Source organism: Salmo salar, chromosome 13 (assembly GCF_965601325.2).
Source record: "Salmo salar chromosome 13, fSalSal1, whole genome shotgun sequence".
NCBI lineage: Eukaryota > Metazoa > Chordata > Actinopteri > Salmoniformes > Salmonidae > Salmo > Salmo salar.
Genome location: NC_138303.1, coordinates 11,900,033 through 11,916,334, shown reverse-complemented (window position 1 = coordinate 11,916,334; position 16,302 = coordinate 11,900,033). Strand labels below are relative to the sequence as shown.

The 16,302-nt window shown below is 40.1% G+C and overlaps 22 non-coding genes across 22 annotated transcripts; all 22 read left to right on the top strand.

Moving 5' to 3' along the window:
* Positions 1-344: 344 nt before the first annotated feature.
* trnat-agu (transfer RNA threonine (anticodon AGU)) lies at positions 345-418 on the top strand. The gene has a single exon. It is a non-coding gene; the product is annotated as a tRNA-Thr (tRNA).
* A 307-nt stretch (positions 419-725) lies between these two features.
* On the top strand, positions 726-797 carry trnah-gug (transfer RNA histidin (anticodon GUG)). The gene has a single exon. It is a non-coding gene; the product is annotated as a tRNA-His (tRNA).
* A 2,093-nt stretch (positions 798-2,890) lies between these two features.
* trnat-agu (transfer RNA threonine (anticodon AGU)) lies at positions 2,891-2,964 on the top strand. The gene has a single exon. It is a non-coding gene; the product is annotated as a tRNA-Thr (tRNA).
* Positions 2,965-4,554: 1,590 nt separating this feature from the next.
* trnat-agu (transfer RNA threonine (anticodon AGU)) lies at positions 4,555-4,628 on the top strand. The gene has a single exon. It is a non-coding gene; the product is annotated as a tRNA-Thr (tRNA).
* Positions 4,629-4,935: 307 nt separating this feature from the next.
* Positions 4,936-5,007, top strand: trnah-gug (transfer RNA histidin (anticodon GUG)). Its single transcript has one exon. It is a non-coding gene; the product is annotated as a tRNA-His (tRNA).
* A 655-nt stretch (positions 5,008-5,662) lies between these two features.
* Positions 5,663-5,736, top strand: trnat-agu (transfer RNA threonine (anticodon AGU)). Its single transcript has one exon. It is a non-coding gene; the product is annotated as a tRNA-Thr (tRNA).
* Positions 5,737-6,043: 307 nt separating this feature from the next.
* trnah-gug (transfer RNA histidin (anticodon GUG)) lies at positions 6,044-6,115 on the top strand. Its single transcript has one exon. It is a non-coding gene; the product is annotated as a tRNA-His (tRNA).
* Positions 6,116-6,770: 655 nt separating this feature from the next.
* trnat-agu (transfer RNA threonine (anticodon AGU)) lies at positions 6,771-6,844 on the top strand. The gene has a single exon. It is a non-coding gene; the product is annotated as a tRNA-Thr (tRNA).
* A 1,033-nt stretch (positions 6,845-7,877) lies between these two features.
* On the top strand, positions 7,878-7,951 carry trnat-agu (transfer RNA threonine (anticodon AGU)). Its single transcript has one exon. It is a non-coding gene; the product is annotated as a tRNA-Thr (tRNA).
* Positions 7,952-8,258: 307 nt separating this feature from the next.
* trnah-gug (transfer RNA histidin (anticodon GUG)) lies at positions 8,259-8,330 on the top strand. The gene has a single exon. It is a non-coding gene; the product is annotated as a tRNA-His (tRNA).
* A 658-nt stretch (positions 8,331-8,988) lies between these two features.
* Positions 8,989-9,062, top strand: trnat-agu (transfer RNA threonine (anticodon AGU)). The gene has a single exon. It is a non-coding gene; the product is annotated as a tRNA-Thr (tRNA).
* Positions 9,063-9,364: 302 nt separating this feature from the next.
* On the top strand, positions 9,365-9,436 carry trnah-gug (transfer RNA histidin (anticodon GUG)). Its single transcript has one exon. It is a non-coding gene; the product is annotated as a tRNA-His (tRNA).
* A 656-nt stretch (positions 9,437-10,092) lies between these two features.
* Positions 10,093-10,166, top strand: trnat-agu (transfer RNA threonine (anticodon AGU)). Its single transcript has one exon. It is a non-coding gene; the product is annotated as a tRNA-Thr (tRNA).
* Positions 10,167-10,473: 307 nt separating this feature from the next.
* On the top strand, positions 10,474-10,545 carry trnah-gug (transfer RNA histidin (anticodon GUG)). The gene has a single exon. It is a non-coding gene; the product is annotated as a tRNA-His (tRNA).
* Positions 10,546-11,200: 655 nt separating this feature from the next.
* Positions 11,201-11,274, top strand: trnat-agu (transfer RNA threonine (anticodon AGU)). Its single transcript has one exon. It is a non-coding gene; the product is annotated as a tRNA-Thr (tRNA).
* Positions 11,275-12,310: 1,036 nt separating this feature from the next.
* On the top strand, positions 12,311-12,384 carry trnat-agu (transfer RNA threonine (anticodon AGU)). Its single transcript has one exon. It is a non-coding gene; the product is annotated as a tRNA-Thr (tRNA).
* Positions 12,385-12,691: 307 nt separating this feature from the next.
* Positions 12,692-12,763, top strand: trnah-gug (transfer RNA histidin (anticodon GUG)). Its single transcript has one exon. It is a non-coding gene; the product is annotated as a tRNA-His (tRNA).
* Positions 12,764-13,421: 658 nt separating this feature from the next.
* Positions 13,422-13,495, top strand: trnat-agu (transfer RNA threonine (anticodon AGU)). The gene has a single exon. It is a non-coding gene; the product is annotated as a tRNA-Thr (tRNA).
* Positions 13,496-13,802: 307 nt separating this feature from the next.
* Positions 13,803-13,874, top strand: trnah-gug (transfer RNA histidin (anticodon GUG)). The gene has a single exon. It is a non-coding gene; the product is annotated as a tRNA-His (tRNA).
* A 655-nt stretch (positions 13,875-14,529) lies between these two features.
* On the top strand, positions 14,530-14,603 carry trnat-agu (transfer RNA threonine (anticodon AGU)). Its single transcript has one exon. It is a non-coding gene; the product is annotated as a tRNA-Thr (tRNA).
* Positions 14,604-15,637: 1,034 nt separating this feature from the next.
* trnat-agu (transfer RNA threonine (anticodon AGU)) lies at positions 15,638-15,711 on the top strand. The gene has a single exon. It is a non-coding gene; the product is annotated as a tRNA-Thr (tRNA).
* Positions 15,712-16,018: 307 nt separating this feature from the next.
* Positions 16,019-16,090, top strand: trnah-gug (transfer RNA histidin (anticodon GUG)). The gene has a single exon. It is a non-coding gene; the product is annotated as a tRNA-His (tRNA).
* Positions 16,091-16,302: the final 212 nt, after the last annotated feature.

The following is a 16,302-nucleotide window of genomic DNA, read 5'->3' as shown; positions in this document are numbered from 1 at the left end:
TCCATGTCAGAGGTTCTTGAGTTTATTCATCTCGAAACCCAAATGTAAAATGTACTGTCCTCGAATGACCATAATTAAAAAGAAATAGTATGTGATTACAAATATTTACTGATATCTCGCTACCCACCCCTCACATGCTCAGGCCCACTTTGGTTCCCAAAACATAGCTTAACAAACCCTGTTGCTAGACAATTGAAGGTGTCCATATCGATTCCAATATTAGTAAATGACATCTGTTTTGTGACGTCATTTTGACAGACAGAGATTAAATAGGTTAAATGAATGAGACTGGTTTGATTCACATCGGTGTCGGTGTTAGTTACGCAACATACATCAAATAAATGGGTGCTGTGGCTTAGATGGTTAAAGTGCCTGTCTAGTAAACAGGAAATCCTGAGTTCAAATCTCAGCAGTACCTTTTCAAGCATTTCATTGTACACATTGGTGGAGAAGGTCAGAGGGGAGGGCACTCTACATTTCTCAACAATGGGTTTAGAGAATTAGACAAGTCGAGAGAAGAGAAGACGTGAGGAGGATGCAATTGAGATATTCCAATGTCACGGAAAAAGGGCACTTTTTGAATGAGTTAAAACATACCGACTGTCAAAGGCGCAACTGCTTCTTCAGTTTATTCGTTATCGAGACCAAAATGAAAAGAGTTTCGCCAGTTTGTACATGTCACTTTCACAGAATAAGTAGACTCTATAAGGCTGCTCTTGCAGCCAGCCGTGATCGTATAGTGGTTAGTACTCTGCGTTGTGGACGCAGAAACCCCGGTTCGAATCCGGGTCACGGCACTGCAATGTCAGTTCCAAAAAGGTTGTATTTTGAACGAGTAAAAATGTATTGTGTGAGCGAAGAAACTCAAGAACTCTGCTTTTGGACAAAGTCCCCCAGCTCATGATAGGTAAAATACTTACATTAACTGATTCGTCTGCTGTTTCAGAGGATTTTACCATGTTTAAGCTCGAGAGCCAAATGTGAAATGTTGTGTCATCGAACAACCGAAATTCTAAAGAAATAGTGTATGATTCTGAATGTTTACGCATATCTCACGACCCACCTATCACATGTTAATAACCGCTTTGGGTCCCAAACCATAGTTTAAGAATCCATGTCAGAGGTTCTTGAGTTTATTCATCTCGAAACCCAAATGTAAAATGTATTGTCCTCGAATGACTATAATTAAAAAGAAATAATATGTGATTACAAATATTTACTGATATCTCGCTATCAACCCCTCACATGCTCAGGCCCACTTTGGTTCCCAAAACATAGCTTAACCTCTTGGGGCTAGGTGGGACGCTAGCGTGCCACCCGTGGTGCACTCCATCAACAGCAGGTGCATTTCAAGAGCGGCAAATTTGAATCCAAATAAATGTCAAAATTCAAATTTTTCAAAAATACAACTATGTTACACCATTTGAAAGATAAACATCTCCTTAATCTAACCACGTTTTACGATTTCAAAAAGGTTTTACGGCGAAAGCATAAATTTAGAGTATGTTAGGACAGTACATTTACAAGAGTTGTGTGTAATGTTTTGTCAAGTCAAAGACAGGGTCACCAAAACCATAAAACCAGCTAAAATGATGCACTAACCTTTTACAATCTCCATCAGATGACACTCCTAGGACATTATGTTAGACAATGCATGCATTTTTAGTTCTATCAAGTTCATATTTATATCCAAAAACAGCGTTTTACTATGGCATTGATGTTGAGGAAATCGTTTCCCTCCAATAACCGGCAGTCAAGTCAGCGTCAGAAATTAAATAATTAAAATTAGAAAACATTGGTAAAATATTATATTGTCATTTAAAGAATTATAGATTTACATCTCTTGAACGCAATCAACTTGCCAGATTTAAAAATAACCTTACTGGGAAATCACACTTTGCAATAATCTGAGCACTGTGCCCAGAAAAATACGCGTTGCGATACAGACTAGACGTCATGTTGGGGAGATCTAAAATCGAAAATACTATGTAAATAATCCATTACCTTTGATTCTCTTCATCAGATGTCACTTCCAGGTATCACAGGTCCATAACGAATGTAGTTTTGTTCAAAAAAGCTCATCATTTATGTCCAAAAATCTCCGTCTCGTTAGCACATGATGTAAGCCAGCCGGACTTCTCGTCATGAACGAGGGGAAAAAATATATTTCCGTTCGTTCAAACATGTCAAACGTTGTATAGCATAAATCATTAGGGCCTTTTTTAACCAGAACATGAATAATATTCAAGGTGGACGAATGCATACTCTTTTATAACGTATTGGAACGAGGGTACCCAACATGAACTAGCGCGCCAGGTGTCTAATGGGACATCACCGTTCCATGGCTCTTGTTCGGTCAGATCTCCCTCCAGAAGACTCAAAACACTTTGTAAAGGCTGGTGACATCTAGTGGAAGCAATAGGAAGTGCCAAAATATTCCTAAACCCCTGTGTTTTTCAATGGGATAGGTTTAAAGTCAATACAACACATCAGGTATCCACTTCCTGTCAGAAAATGTCTCAGGGTTTTGCCTGCCAAATGAGTTCTGTTATACTCACAGACACCATTCAAACAGTTTTGGAAACTTTAGAGTGTTTTCTATCCATATATAATAAGTATATGCATATTCTAGTTACTGGGTAGGATTAGTAACCAGATTAAATCGGGTACATTTTTTTTATCCAGACGTGCAAATGCTGCCCCCTAGACCCAACAGGTTAACAAACCCTGTTGCTAGACAATTGAAGGTGTCCATATCGATTCCAATATTAGTAAATGACATCTGTTTTGTGACGTGATTTTGCCAGACAGTGAAATGGGTTAAATGAATGAGACTGGTTTGATTCACATCGGTGTGGGTGTTAGTTACGCAACATACATCAAATCAATGGGTGCTGTGGCTTAGTTGGTTAAAGTGCCTGTCTAGTAAACAGGAGATCCTGAGTTCAAATCTCAGCAGTACCTTTTCAAGCATTTCATTGTACACATTGGTGGAGAAGGTCAGAAGGGAGGGCACTCTGCTTTTCTCACCAATGGGTTTAGAGAATTAGGCAAGTCGAGAGAAGAGAAGACGTGAGGAGGATGTAATTGAGATATTTCAATGTCACGTAAAAAGGGCACTTTTTGAATGAGTTAAAACATACCGACTGTCAAAAGCGCAACTCCTTCTTCAGTTTATTCGTTATCGAGACCAAAATGAAAAGAGTTTCCCCAGTTTGTACATGTCACTTTCACAGAATAAGTAGGCTCTATAAGGCTGCTCTTGCAGCCAGCTGTGATCGTATAGTGTTTAGTACTCTGCGTTGTTGACGCAGCAACCCTGGTTCGAATCTGGGTCACGGCACTGCAATGTCAATTCCAAAAAGCTTGTATTTTGAACGAGTAAAAATGTATTGTGTGAGCGAAGAAACTCAAGAACTCTGCTTTTGGACAAAGTCCCCCAGCTCATGATAGGTAAAATACTTACATTAACTGATTCGTCTGCTGTTTCAGAGGATTTTACAATTTTTAAGCTCGAGAGCCAAATGTGAAATGTAGTGTCATCGAACAACCGAAATTCTAAAGAAATAGTGTATGACTCTGAATGTTTACTCATATCTCGCGACCCACCTATCACATGTTAATAACCGCTTTGGGTCCCAAACCATAGTTTAAGAATCCATGTCAGAGGTTCTTGAGTTTATTCATCTCGAAACCGAAATGTAAAATGTACTGTCCTCGAATGACCATAATTAAAAATAAATAGTATGTGGTTACAAATATTTACTGATATCTCGCTACCCAGCTCTCACATGCTCAGGCCCACTTTGGTTCCCAAAACATAGATTAACAAATCCTGTTGCTAGACAATTGAAGGTGTCCATATCGATTCCAATATTAGTAAATGACATCTGTTTTGTGACGTCATTTTGACAGACAGAGATTAAATAGGTTAAATGAATGAGACTGGTTTGATTCACATCGGTGTGGGTGTTAGTTACGCAACATACATCAAATCAATGGGTGCTGTGGCTTAGTTGGTTAACTCATTCGTCTGCTGTTTCAGAGGATTTTACAATTTTTAAGCTCGAGAGCCAAATGTGAAATGTAGTGTCATCGAACAACCGAAATTCTAAAGAAATAGTGTATGATTCTGAATGTTTACTCATATCTCGCGACCCACCTATCACATGTTAATAACCGCTTTGGGTCCCAAACCATAGTTTAAGAATCCATGTCAGAGGTTCTTGAGTTTATTCATCTCGAAACCGAAATGTGAAATGTACTGTCCTCGAATGACCATAATTAAAAATAAATAGTATGTGGTTACAAATATTTACTGATATCTCGCTACCCAGCTCTCACATGCTCAGGCCCACTTTGGTTCCCAAAACATAGATTAACAAACCCTGTTGCTAGACAATTGAAGGTGTCCATATCGATTCCAATATTAGTAAATGACATCTGTTTTGTGACGTCATTTTGACAGACAGAGATTAAATAGGTTAAATGAATGAGACTGGTTTGATTCACATAGGTGTGGGTGTTAGTTACGCAACATACATCAAATCAACGGGTGCTGTGGCTTAGTTGGTTAAAGCGCTTGTCTAGTAAACAGGAGATCCTGAGTTCAAATCTCAGCAGTACCTTTTCAAGCATTTCATTGTACACATTGGTGGAGAAGGTCAGAGGGGAGGGCACTCTGCTTTTCTCACCAATGGGTTTAGAGAATTAGGCAAGTCGAGAGAAGAGAAGACGTGAGGAGGATGTAATTGAGATATTCCAATGTCACGGAAAAAGGGCACTTTTTGAATCAGTTAAAACGTACCGACTGTCAAAGGCGCAACTGCTTCTTCAGTTTATTCGTTATCGAGACCAAAATGAAAAGAGTTTCGCCAGTTTGTACATGTCACTTTCACAGAATAAGTAGGCTCTATAAGGCTGCTCTTGCAGCCAGCCGTGATCGTATAGTGGTTAGTACTCTGCGTTGTGGACGCAGCAACCCCGGTTCAAATCCGGGTCACGGCACTGCAATGTCAGTTCCAAAAAGGTTGTATTTTGAACGAGTAAAAATGTATTGTGTGAGCGAAGAAACTCAAGAACTCTGCTTTTGGACAAAGTCCCCCAGCTCATGATAGGTAAAATACTTACATTAACTGATTCGTCTGCTGTTTCAGAGGATTTTACCATGTTTAAGCTCGAGAGCCAAATGTGAAATGTAGTGTCATCGAACAACCGAAATTCTAAAGAAATAGTGTATGATTCTGAATGTTTACGCATATCTCACCACCCACCTATCACATGTTAATAACCGCTTTGGGTCCCAAACCATAGTTTAAGAATCCATGTCAGAGGTTCTTGAGTTTATTCATCTCGAAACCCAAATGTAAAATGTATTGTCCTCGAATGACTATAATTAAAAAGAAATAATATGTGATTACAAATATTTACTGATATCTCGCTACCCACCTCTCACATGCTCAGGCCCACTTTGGTTCCCAAAACATAGCTTAACAAACCCTGTTGCTAGACAATTGAAGGTGTCCATATCGATTCCAATATTAGTAAATTACATCTGTTTTGTGACGTGATTTTGCCAGACAGTGAAATGGGTTAAATGAATGAGACTGGTTTGATTCACATCGGTGTGGGTGTTAGTTACGCAACATACATCAAATCAATGGGTGCTGTGGCTTAGTTGGTTAAAGTGCCTGTCTAGTAAACAGGAGATCCTGAGTTCAAATCTCAGCAGTACCTTTTCAAGCATTTCATTGTACACATTGGTGGAGAAGGTCAGAAGGGAGGGCACTCTGCTTTTCTCACCAATGGGTTTAGAGAATTAGGCAAGTCGAGAGAAGAGAAGACGTGAGGAGGATGCAATTGAGATATTCCAATGTCACGTAAAAAGGGCACTTTTTGAATGAGTTAAAACGTACCGACTGTCAAAAGCGCAACTCCTTCTTCAGTTTATTCGTTATCGAGACCAAAATGAAAAGAGTTTCGCCAGTTTGTACATGTCACTTTCACAGAATAAGTAGGCTCTATAAGGCTGCTCTTGCAGCCAGCTGTGATCGTATAGTGGTTAGTACTCTGCGTTGTGGACGCAGAAACCCCGGTTCGAATCCGGGTCACGGCACTGCAATGTCAGTTCCAAAAAGGTTGTATTTTGAACGAGTAAAAATGTATTGTGTGAGCGAAGAAACTCAAGAACTCTTCTTTTGGACAAAGTCCCCCAGCTCATGATAGGTAAAATACTTACATTAACTGATTCGTCTGCTGTTTCAGAGGATTTTACCATGTTTAAGCTCGAGAGCCAAATGTGAAATGTAGTGTCATCGAACAACCGAAATTCTAAAGAAATAGTGTATGATTCTGAATGTTTACGCATATCTCACGACCCACCTATCACATGTTAATAACCGCTTTGGGTCCCAAACCATAGTTTAAGAATCCATGTCAGAGGTTCTTGAGTTTATTCATCTCGAAACCCAAATGTAAAATGTATTGTCCTCGAATGACTATAATTAAAAAGAAATAATATGTGATTACAAATATTTACTGATATCTCGCTACCCACCTCTCACATGCTCAGGCCCACTTTGGTTCCCAAAACATAGCTTAACAAATCCTGTTGCTAGACAATTGAAGGTGTCCATATCGATTCCAATATTGGTAAATTACATCTGTTTTGTGACGTGATTTTGCCAGACAGTGAAATGGGTTAAATGAATGAGAATGGTTTGATTCACATCAGTTTGGGTGTTGTTTACGCAACATACATCAAATCAACGGGTGCTGTGGCTTAGTTGGTTAAAGTGCCTGTCTAGTAAACAGGAGATCCTGAGTTCAAATCTCAGCAGTTCCTTTGCAAGCATTTCATTGTACACATTGGTGGAGAAGGTCAGATAGGAGGGCACTCAGCTTTTCTCACCAATGGGTTTAGAGAATTAGGCAAGTCGAGAGAAGAGAAGACGTGAGGAGGATGCAATTGAGATATTCCATTGTCACCGAAAAATGGCTCTTTTTGAATGAGTTAAAACGTACCGACTGTCAAAAGCGTAACTGCTTCTTCAGTTTATTCGTTATCGAGACCCAAATGAGAAGAGTTTCGCCAGGTTGTACATGTCACTTTCACAGAATAAGTAGGCTCTATAAGGCTGCTCTTGCAGCCAGCCGTGATCCTATAGTGGTTTGTACTCTGTGTTGTGGCTGCAGAAACCCCGGTTCGAATCCGGGTCACGGCACTGCAATGTCATCTCAAAAGGATTGTATTCTGAACGAGTAAAAACGTATTGTGTGAGCGAAGAAACTCAAGAACTCTGCTTTTGGACAAAGTCCCCCAGCTCATGATAGGTAAAATACTTACATTAACTGAGTCGTCTGCTGTTCCAGAGGATTTTACCATTTTTAAGCTCGAGAGCCAAATGTGAATTGTAGTATCATCGAACAACCGAAATTCCAAAGAAATAGTGTATGATTCTGAATGTTTACTCATATCTCGCGACCCACCTATCACATGTTAATAACCGCTTTGGGTCCCAAACCATAGTTTAAGAATCCATGTCAGAGGTTCTTGAGTTTATTCATCTCGAAACCGAAATGTAAAATGTACTGTCCTCGAATGACCATAATTAAAAAGAAATAGTATGTGATTACAAATATTTACTGATATCTCGCTACCCACCTCTCACATGCTCAGGCCCACTTTGGTTCCCAAAACATAGCTTAACAAACCCTGTTGCTAGACAATTGAAGGTGTCCATATCGATTCCAATATTAGTAAATGACATCTGTTTTGTGACGTGATTTTGCCAGACAGTGAAATGGGTTAAATGAATGAGACTGGTTTGATTCACATCAGTTTGGGTGTTAGTTACGCAACATACGTCAAATCAACGGGTGCTGTGGCTTAGTTGGTTAAAGTGCCTGTCTAGTAAACAGGAGATCCTGAGTTCAAATCTCAGCAGTACCTTTTCAAGCATTTCATTGTACACATTGGTGGAGAAGGTCAGAAGGGAGGGCACTCTGCTTTTCTCACCAATGGGTTTAGAGAATTAGGCAAGTCGAGAGAAGAGAAGACGTGAGGAGGATGTAATTGAGATATTCCAATGTCACGGAAAAAGGGCACTTTTTGAATGAGTTAAAACGTACCGACTGTCAAAGGCGCAACTGCTTCTTCAGTTTATTCGTTATCGAGACCAAAATGAAAAGAGTTTCGCCAGTTTGTACATGTCACTTTCACAGAATAAGTAGGCTCTATAAGGCTGCTCTTGCAGCCAGCCGTGATCGTATAGTGGTTAGTACTCTGCGTTGTGGACGCAGCAACCCCGGTTCGAATCCGGGTCACGGCACTGCAATGTCAGTTCCAAAAAGGTTGTATTTTGAACGAGTAAAAATGTATTGTGTGAGCGAAGAAACTCAAGAACTCTGCTTTTGGACAAAGTCCCCCAGCTCATGATAGGTAAAATACTTACATTAACTGATTCGTCTGCTGTTTCAGAGGATTTTACCATGTTTAAGCTCGAGAGCCAAATGTGAAATGTAGTGTCATCGAACAACCGAAATTCTAAAGAAATAGTGTATGATTCTGAATGTTTACTCATATCTCGCGACCCACCTATCACATGTTAATAACCGCTTTGGGTCCCAAACCATAGTTTAAGAATCCATGTCAGAGGTTCTTGAGTTTATTCATCTCGAACCCGAAATGTAAAATGTACTGTCCTCGAATGACCATAATTAAAAATAAATAGTATGTGGTTACAAATATTTACTGATATCTCGCTACCCAGCTGTCACAAGCTCAGGCCCACTTTGGTTCCCAAAACATAGATTAACAAACCCTGTTGCTAGACAATTGAAGGTGTCCATATCGATTCCAATATTAGTAAATGACATCTGTTTTGTGACGTCATTTTGACAGACAGAGATTAAATAGGTTAAATGAATGAGACTGGTTTGATTCACATCGGTGTGGGTGTTAGTTACGCAACATACATCAAATCAATGGGTGCTGTGGCTTAGTTGGTTAAAGTACCTGTCTAGTAAACAGGAGATCCTGAGTTCAAATCTCAGCAGTACCTTTTCAAGCATTTCATTGTACACATTGGTGGAGAAGGTCAGAGGGGAGGGCACTCTACATTTCTCACCAATGGGTTTAGAGAATTAGACGAGAGAAGAGAAGACGTGAGGAGGATGCAATTGAGATATTCCATTGTCACGGAAAAATGGCTCTTTTTGAATGAGTTAAAACGTACCGACTGTCAAAAGCGTAACTGCTTCTTCAGTTTATTCGTTATCGAGACCCAAATGAGAAGAGTTTCGCCAGGTTGTACATGTCACTTTCACAGAATAAGTAGGCTCTATAAGGCTGCTCTGGCAGCCAGCCGTGATCGTATAGTGGTTTGTACTCTGCGTTGTGGCCGCAGAAACCCCGGTTCGAATCCGGGTCACGGCACTGCAATGTCACCTCAAAAGGATTGTATTCTGAACGAGTAAAAACGTGTTGTGTGAGCGAAGAAACTCAAGAACTCTGCTTTTGGACAAAGTCCCCCAGCTCATGATAGGTAAAATACTTACATTAACTGAGTCGTCTGCTGTTCCAGAGGATTTTACAATTTTTAAGCTCGAGAGCCAAATGTGAATTGTAGTATCATCGAACAACCGAAATTCCAAAGAAATAGTGTATGATTCTGAATGTTTACTCATATCTCGCGACCCACCTATCACATGTTAATAACCGCTTTGGGTCCCAAACCATAGTTTAAGAATCCATGTCAGAGGTTCTTGAGTTTATTCATCTCGAAACCGAAATGTAAAATGTACTGTCCTCGAATGACCATAATTAAAAAGAAATAGTATGTGATTACAAATATTTACTGATATCTCGCTACCCACCTCTCACATGCTCAGGCCCACTTTGGTTCCCAAAACATAGCTTAACAAACCCTGTTGCTAGACAATTGAAGGTGTCCATATCGATTCCAATATTAGTAAATGACATCTGTTTTGTGACGTGATTTTGCCAGACAGTGAAATGGGTTAAATGAATGAGACTGGTTTGATTCACATCGGTGTGTGGGTGTTAGTTACGCAACATACGTCAAATCAACGGGTGCTGTGGCTTAGTTGGTTAAAGTGTCTGTCTAGTAAACAGGAGATCCTGAGATCAAATCTCAGCAGTACCTTTTCAAGCATTTCATTGTACACATTGGTGGAGAAGGTCAGAAGGGAGGGCACTCTGCTTTTCTCACCAATGGGTTTAGAGAATTAGGCAAGTCGAGAGAAGAGAAGACGTGAGGAGGATGTAATTGAGATATTCCAATGTCACGGAAAAAGGGCACTTTTTGAATGAGTTAAAACGTACCGACTGTCAAAGGAGCAACTGCTTCTTCAGTTTATTCGTTATCGAAACCAAAATGAAAAGAGTTTCGCCAGTTTGTACATGTCACTTTCACAGAATAAGTAGGCTCTATAAGGCTGCTTTTGCAGCCAGCCGTGATCGTATAGTGGTTAGTACTCTGCATTGTGGACGCAGCAACCCCGGTTCGAATCCGGGTCACGGCACTGCAATGTCAGTTCCAAAAAGGTTGTATTTTGAACGAGTAAAAATGTATTGTGTGAGCGAAGAAACTCAAGAACTCTGCTTTTGGACAAAGTCCCCCAGCTCATGATAGGTAAAATACTTACATTAACTGATTCGTCTGCTGTTTCAGAGGATTTTACCATGTTTAAGCTCGAGAGCCAAATGTGAAATGTAGTGTCATCTTACAACCGAAATTCGAAAGAAATAGTGTATGATTCTGAATGTTTACGCATATCTCGCGACCCACCTTTCACATGTTCATAACCGCTTTGGGTCCCAAACCATAGTTTAAGAATCCATGTCAGAGGTTCTTGAGGTTATTCATCTCGAATCCCAAATGTAAAATGTACTGTCCTCGAATGACCATAATTAAAAAGAAATAGTATGTGATTACAAATATTTACTGATATCTCGCTACCCACCTCTCACATGCTCAGGCCCACTTTGGTTCCCAAAACATAGCTTAACAAATCCTGTTGCTAGACAATTGAAGGTGTCCATATCGATTCCAATATTGGTAAATGACATCTGTTTTGTGATGTGATTTTGCCAGACAGTGAAATGGGTTAAATGAATGAGACTGGTTTGATTCACATCGGTGTGGGTGTTAGTTACGCAACATACATCAAATCTATGGGTGCTGTGGCTTAGTTGGTTAAAGCGCCTGTCTAGTAAACAGGAGATCCTGCGTTCAAATCTCAGCAGTACCTTTTCAAGCATTTCATTGTACACATTGGCGGAGAAGGTCAGATGGGAGGGCACTCTGCTTTTCTCACCAATGGGTTTAGAGAATTAGGCAAGTCGAGAGAAGAGAAAACGTGAGGAGGATGCAATTGAGATATTCCATTGTCACGGAAAAAGGGCTCTTTTTGAATGAGTTAAAACATACCGAGTGTCAAAAGCGTAACTGCTTCTTCAGTTTATTCGTTATCGACACCCAACTGAAAAGAGTCTCGCCAGGTTGTACATGTCACTTTCACAGAATAAGTTGGCTCTATAAGGTTGCTCTTGCAGCCAGCCATGATCGTATAATGGTTAGTACTCTGCGTTGTGGCTGCAGCAACCCTGGTTTGAACCCGGTTTACGGCACTGCAATGTCAGTTCAAAAGGGTTGTATTTTGAACGAGTAAAAACTTATTGTGTGAGCAAAGAAACTCAAGAACTCTGCTTTTGGACAAAGTCCCCCAGCTCATGATAGATAAAATACTGACATTAACTGATTCGTCTGCTGTTTCAGAGGATTTTACAATTTTTAAGCTCGAGAGCCAAATGTGAAATGTAGTGTCATCGAACAAACGAAATTCTAAAGAAATAGTGTTTGATTCTGAATGTTTACTCATATCTCGCGACCCACCTATCACATGTTAATAACCGCTTTGGGTCCCAAACCATAGTTTAAGAATCCATGTCAGAGGTTCTTGAGTTTATTCATCTCGAAACCGAAATGTAAAATGTACTGTCCTCGAATGAATATAATTAAAAATAAATAGTATGTTGTTGCAAATATTTACTGATATCTCGCTACCCAGCTCTCACATGCTCAGGCCCACTTTGGTTCCCAAAACATAGATTAACAAACCCTGTTGCTAGACAATTGAAGGTGTCCATATCGATTCCAATATTAGTAAATGACATCTGTTTTGTGATGTGATTTTGCCAGACAGAGATTAAATAGGTTAAATGAATGCGACTGGTTTGATTCACATCGGTGTGGGTGTTAGTTACGCAACATACATCAAATCAATGGGTGCTGTGGCTTAGTTGGTTAAAGCGCCTGTCTAGTAAACAGGAGATCCTGTGTTCAAATCTCAGCAGTACCTTTTCAAGCATTTCATTGTACACATTGGCGGAGAAGGTCAGATGGGAGGGCACTCTGCTTTTCTCACCAATGAGTTTAGAGAATTAGGCAAGTCGAGAGAAGAGAAGACGTGAGGAGGATGCAATTGAGATATTCCAATGTCACGGAAAAAGGACACTTTTTGAATGAGTTAAAACGTACCGACTGTCAAAGTCGCAACTGCTTCTTCAGTTTATTCGTTATCGAGACCAAAATGAAAAGAGTTTCGCCAGTTTGTACATGTCACTTTCACAGAATAAGTAGGCTCTATAAGGCTGCTCTTGCAGCCAGCCGTGATCGTATAGTGGTTAGTACTCTGCGTTGTGGACGCCGCAACCCTGGTTCGAATCCGGGTCACGGCACTGCAATGTCAATTCCAAAAAGGTTGTATTTTGAATGAGTAAAAATCTATTGTGTGAGCGAAGAAACTCAAGAACTCTGCTTTTGGACAAAGTTCCCCAGCTCATGATAGGTAAAATACTTACATTAACTCATTCGTCTGCTGTTTCAGAGGATTTTACCATTTTTAAGCTCGAGAGCCAAATGTGAAATGTAGTGTCATCGAACAACCGAAATTCTAAAGAAATAGTGTATGATTCTGAATGTTTACTCATATCTCGCGACCCACCTATCACATGTTAATAACCGCTTTGGGTCCCAAACCATAGTTTAAGAATCCATGTCAGAGGTTCTTGAGTTTATTCATCTCGAAACCGAAATGTAAAATGTACTGTCCTCGAATGACCATAATTAAAAATAAATAGTATGTGGTTACAAATATTTACTGATATCTCGCTACCCAGCTCTCACATGCTCAGGCCCACTTTGGTTCCCAAAACATAGATTAACAAACCCTGTTGCTAGACAATTGAAGGTGTCCATATCGATTCCAATATTAGTAAATGACATCTGTTTTGTGACGTCATTTTGACAGACAGAGATTAAATAGGTTAAATGAATGAGACTGGTTTGATTCACATAGGTGTGGGTGTTAGTTACGCAACATACATCAAATCAACGGGTGCTGTGGCTTAGTTGGTTAAAGCGCCTGTCTAGTAAACAGGAGATCCTGAGTTCAAATCTCAGCAGTACCTTTTCAAGCATTTCATTGTACACATTGGTGGAGAAAGTCAGAGGGGAGGGCACTCTGCTTTTCTCACCAATGGGTTTAGAGAATTAGGCAAGTCGAGAGAAGAGAAGACGTGAGGAGGATGTAATTGAGATATTCCAATGTCACGGAAAAAGGGCACTTTTTGAATCAGTTAAAACGTACCGACTGTCAAAGGCGCAACTGCTTCTTCAGTTTATTCGTTATCGAGACCAAAATGAAAAGAGTTTCGCCAGTTTGTACATGTCACTTTCACAGAATAAGTAGGCTCTATAAGGCTGCTCTTGCAGCCAGCCGTGATCGTATAGTGGTTAGTACTCTGCGTTGTGGACGCAGCAACCCCGGTTCAAATCCGGGTCACGGCACTGCAATGTCAGTTCCAAAAAGGTTGTATTTTGAACGAGTAAAAATGTATTGTGTGAGCGAAGAAACTCAAGAACTCTGCTTTTGGACAAAGTCCCCCAGCTCATGATAGGTAAAATACTTACATTAACTGATTCGTCTGCTGTTTCAGAGGATTTTACCATGTTTAAGCTCGAGAGCCAAATGTGAAATGTAGTGTCATCGAACAACCGTAATTCTAAAGAAATAGTGTATGATTCTGAATGTTTACGCATATCTCACGACCCACCTATCACATGTTAATAACCGCTTTGGGTCCCAAACCATAGTTTAAGAATCCATGTCAGAGGTTCTTGAGTTTATTCATCTCGAAACCCAAATGTAAAATGTATTGTCCTCGAATGACTATAATTAAAAAGAAATAATATGTGATTACAAATATTTACTGATATCTCGCTATCCACCCCTCACATGCTCAGGCCCACTTTGGTTCCCAAAACATAGCTTAACAAACCCTGTTGCTAGACAATTGAAGGTGTCCATATCGATTCCAATATTAGTAAATGACATCTGTTTTGTGACGTGATTTTGCCAGACAGTGAAATGGGTTAAATGAATGAGACTGGTTTGATTCACATCGGTGTGGGTGTTAGTTACGCAACATACATCAAATCAACGGGTGCTGTGGCTTAGTTGGTTAAACTGCCTGTCTAGTAAACAGGAGATCCTGAGTTCAAATCTCAGCAGTACCTTTTCAAGCATTTCATTGTACACATTGGTGGAGAAGGTCAGAAGGGAGGGCACTCTGCTTTTCTCACCAATGGGTTTAGAGAATTAGGCAAGTCGAGAGAAGAGAAGACGTGAGGAGGATGTAATTGAGATATTTCAATGTCACGTAAAAAGGGCACTTTTTGAATGAGTTAAAACGTACCGACTGTCAAAAGCGCAACTCCTTCTTCAGTTTATTCGTTATCGAGACCAAAATGAAAAGAGTTTTGCCAGTTTGTACATGTCACGTTCACAGAATAAGTAGGCTCTATAAGGCTGCTCTTGCAGCCAGCTGTGATCGTATACTGGTTAGTACTCTGCGTTGTGGACGCAGCAACCCCGGTTTGAATCCGGGTCATGGCACTGCAATGTCAGTTCCAAAAAGGTTGTATTTTGAACGAGTAAAAATGTATTGTGTGAGCGAAGAAACTCAAGAACTCTGCTTTTGGACAAAGTCCCCCAGCTCCTGATAGGTAAAATACTGACATTAACTGATTGGTCTGCTGTTTCAGAGGATTTTACAATGTTTAAGCTCGAGAGCCAAATGTGAAATGTAGTGTCATCGAACAACCGAAATTCTAAAGAAATAGTGTATGATTCTGAATGTTTACTCATATCTCGCGACCCACCTATCACATGTTAATAACCGCTTTGGGTCCCAAACCATAGTTTAAGAATCCATGTCAGAGGTTCTTGAGTTTATTCATCTCGAAACCGAAATGTAAAATGTACTGTCCTCGAATGACCATAATTAAAAATAAATAGTATGTGGTTACAAATATTTACTGATATCTCGCTACCCAGCTCTCACATGCTCAGGCCCACTTTGGTTCCCAAAACATAGATTAACAAACCCTGTTGCTAGACAATTGAAGGTGTCCATATCGATTCCAATATTAGTAAATGACATCTGTTTTGTGACGTGATTTTGACAGACAGTGAAATGGGTTAAATGAATGAGACTGGTTTGATTCACATCGGTGTGGGTGTTAGTTACGGAACATACATCAAATCAATGGGTGCTGTGGCTTAGTTGGTTAAAGTGCCTGTCTAGTAAACAGGAGATCCTGAGTTCAAATCTCAGCAGTACCTTTTCAAGCATTTCATTGTACACATTGGTGGAGAAGGTCAGAAGGGAGGGCACTCTGCTTTTCTCACCAATGGGTTTAGAGAATTAGGCAAGTCGAGAGAAGAGAAGACGTGAGGAGGATGTAATTGAGATATTCCAATGTCACGTAAAAAGGGCACTTTTTGAATGAGTTAAAACGTACCGACTGTCAAAAGCGCAACTCCTTCTTCAGTTTATTCGTTATCGAGACCAAAATGAAAAGAGTTTCGCCAGTTTGTACATGTCACTTTCACAGAATAAGTAGGCTCTATAAGGCTGCTCTTGCAGCCAGCTGTGATCGTATAGTGGTTAGTACTCTGCGTTGTGGACGCAGAAACCCCGGTTTGAATCCGGGTCACGGCACTGCAATGTCAGTTCCAAAAAGGTTGTATTTTGAACGAGTAAAAATGTATTGTGTGAGCGAAGAAACTCAAGAACTCTGCTTTTGGACAAAGTCCCCCAGCTCATGATAGGTAAAATACTTACATTAACTCATTCGTCTGCTGTTTCAGAGGATTTTACCATGTTTAAGCTCGAGAGCCAAATGTGAAATGTAGTGTCATCGAACAACCGAA